The 3,614-nt window shown below is 33.2% G+C and overlaps 1 pseudogene; it reads left to right on the plus strand.

Annotated features, from left to right (window-relative positions):
• The first annotated feature begins 609 nt into the window (after positions 1 to 609).
• LOC122106111 lies at positions 610 to 709 on the plus strand (annotated as a pseudogene).
• Positions 710 to 3,614: the final 2,905 nt, after the last annotated feature.

Consider the following 3,614-nt stretch of genomic DNA (forward strand, 5'->3'; position numbering starts at 1 on the left):
GCTTTAGCTACTTTTGAAATATTAGGTATAAGAAACAATTATATTTTGATAAAATACCTTCTAGTCTAAACGATTCTGTCTTAATTGTTCATCTCTCTATGATCCTTTTTAACTAAGATTAGTTTTGTTCCAGTAAGACAATCTATGCTGTCAGGGTAAGATATTCTGGTTGGTCTGTTGCTACATGGAAGAAGAGTAAAGGGTCAGGTAGACATTTGTGCCAGTAAGACCTCATTTAGGAATTTTAAGCTGCAGAAGTTTAGAAGGAGCTCGTAAGCAAGGCTTGCTTTGAATCCATTAGCTCCACAAAGCTAACTCAGTTGATAAATAAGTACTTGAAAAGCTATCACCTTTGGACCTAGCTATAAAGGCTTCAAAGTATGATCAAATTTAAAATGAAAAAGACTTAAAATAGTCATTGACAAAAAAATTGCAAATGTGAGCAATCGAGCAAACAATATGTTTTTTCCAATATACACAGAATTTTAGAGAAGTAAGATCAATAGCATTTTTAGGAACAATAAGGTTTCCTGGTTACAAAAAGTCAACTAAGGATATATGCCTTTATAAAGATTGCCTCATTAACTACTTAACTTTACAGGATACTACATGCTTCAGCAGCACATTTACCCAAATTACAACAATATAGAGATTATCATGGCACTTGCACAAGGATGATATGAAAATTTGTGAAGTATTCCATATTTTTCATTCTTCAGATGTAAGAAATGAAAAACAGTTATTAAAAAATTGATTACAAAAATACAAGTCATTATGTCAAAAATGAACTTTACAACTTTGGTGCGGGGAGGGAGCTAGTGAGGAGGATTGAGTGGGGGGGGCAGAGGGAGGATGGGAAGGGATGGGAAGGGGAAACAAAGGAGGAGGCTACAATGCTTGATAAGAAATTTACTCATTATCTTGCCAATGTAATTGTAACCCCTCCGTACAGTATTTTCACAATAAAAAACTAAAAAAATACAAATGTAACAACACATATAATTCATTGAACTGAAAGTTAGTTAGACATCAGTGTATTAAATCCTCACCTTAGAAAGGCCTTTATATAGCATAATCTTTAAAAAACTTTTGAAAGTAGATAACATTGTCATTTTATCCCAAAGAAGTAAAATACTATAAGGACTTAGGTAAAAAAGGAATCTTAAACTTTTTCTATATGGAATGCTATCTGAAATAACAAATTTATTAATGAACCTATATATTATAAAACAATGTAGAATTCAAAGTATTATATCTAGGAGAGAATGAAATAGATTATGGACATTATACAAACAAAATACAGATTATTTTAAAATATACTTTTTTCAGACAAGCATCAGAAATATTTTCAGTTTCTGTACTACTCATTTCAACAGATAAGTTAAAATGATTTCTGATTTAAAAAATCACAAACTCTGCAGAAATCATTATAGATGTATACAAACAACTCTTGAATACAATTAGACATCAAAGTCAGGCAATTCACTTGAAGAATACCATTGAATCCATGAATTTTTAAAGTAAGATATTGCCGTTGCTCTGTATTGTGAAAATATTTTGTACAGACACAAAGATGGATTGGCATTTTTGAAAATTAAGAAACTTAACCAAACCATTATGACTTAGGAGAACAATTTTTACAGCCTTCCATAACTTCAACGAGGTAGTGATAGGTATTTATTCTTTTGGCAATATTAAATGCAGTTTCTTTAAAGTTGTGCTTCAGACCTTGTTTGATATAATGCTTCAATAGAAGGAGATGGAGCACATCTTTGCTATTTCTATTCCAAGCAGCAAGATGCAAGGGGGTTAAGAGAACTTTAGTTTGGGCATTGGTATCTACATAGTGATGAACTAAGAAAGAATCCACTCTTGTATTATTCAACATATAAGCACTGAGCAGGGGTGTCCAGCCATTCACAGTAATTGCATGAATATCTGCCTTGAGCCACCAACTCATGTAGGATTCCTGATGAAGAGAAGTATACTCATCATCATCCCTAGTATTCACATGAGTGGCCTTTTTGGAAAGTAGTCTCTGCACTGTAGTAAGCCGATTACTTTCAGCAGCCCACAGAAAAATTTGCTTGAATACGTCTCCACTTTTTTTTGCAAATGATACCATTCCTCACTTTTTTATCTTGTTCCTTGTCTTCATCAGAATTGCCTAACCAGAGACACTGAGTACCAGTGGGAATCAGGTACACATGTATTCCCCAATAGTTCACGTTGGTTGAACTGCTCAGAAAAATCCAGTGAATTTTCTACATCTGTTATTTCACCATGATTTTTTTCTCTTTTTCCATTTTTACTATTTGAAATTATTCTAACTGGAGAGTAGGGAATTGATAGAGAGCAGAGGAAATGTTTTCCTCCATATTGAAAGGTACAGACTGAAAATGAGGACCAGTGGTGTCTTCATGTGCAGCTTATTCTAGGAATGAGAAAATATGAAATAATGCCTTCTATGTAAATGATTTGGGGAATGGCAGAGCAGAAAGTGAAATGATGCAACCAAAAATATAAAAGCAAGATAAATTAGGATAATTATGGAGCAGTCATATTATCTATGAGAACCATGAAAGGGAGAGAGGAAGAGAGAGACAGATGTGCAATGACCTAGCTAGCCACAAAATCCAGGCCTCGGATCAATTTATAGAGAAAACAATTTTATTTTTTAAAAGAGATGGAAATAGATTTTATGTATTTACTTGAAATTAGTAAATACACTTTTAATAGCCTACATAAAGAGACATAGCTTTGACCAAATTACAGACAAGGATCTAAATCCCTGATAATTCTAGTAACAGATCTGACTGAAATCAGTTGAATATCACTTTTCCTGTAGAGTGAAGGAATAGGTCCAGGCTAGGAAAGCAGCTAGAGAAGGCAGACCGATTGTATCTGGGACAAAACTTTGTGGAAAATGGTATCAAGGATTAATTACTAGTGATCCACTTGCACTGGAAGTGTGAATCTGAACTATTGCTTGCTGATTATGAACTATTGCTTTAATCATTATATGTTCCAAGAAGAAAAGGTAAGATTTAATTGATAGCAAAGGATTAGTAATACACTTTGATTTCTCATTAAGGACCTTCAACCATCAAAATCACATGAAGTCAATAGACAGGCCTACTTTTTTAGATGAAAACAGGTGTCTTTAAAAACAAGGTAATTAAGTATTCCTACAAAAGACTTTTTTTTACTACTGCATTATACAGTTTTTTTCTAATGTGGGTAACAAATAATGGATCTATTAGAAAACTCTTAAAGCTCATGTGTTCAATAGTGAGTTTTCTTATATCATGGTATTTTTTGTTCATGGTTTTAAGAAGAAATTTACTAGCTTAAATTTCTGACAGGACAATATCATCACTGTACAACTTGCTTCTATACTCTAAGTTTTAAATTACTATCTAAGTATGTGCATTAGATACCTATAGAGGAAAATCTAGAAGCCACACTGGTGGCTCATGTGTTTATCCTAGCTAATCAGAAAGATGAAATCTGAGGATTGTGGTTTGAAACCATACCAAGCAAAAAACATCCATTAGATTCTGATTTGAAAGTAACCAGCAAAAGCTAGAAATGGAGCTGTGGGACAAGCAGCA

This window comes from Dipodomys spectabilis, unplaced genomic scaffold (assembly GCF_019054845.1).
Source record: "Dipodomys spectabilis isolate Male_0828 unplaced genomic scaffold, ASM1905484v1 ptg000037l, whole genome shotgun sequence".
In the NCBI taxonomy this organism is placed as follows: Eukaryota; Metazoa; Chordata; class Mammalia; order Rodentia; family Heteromyidae; genus Dipodomys; species Dipodomys spectabilis.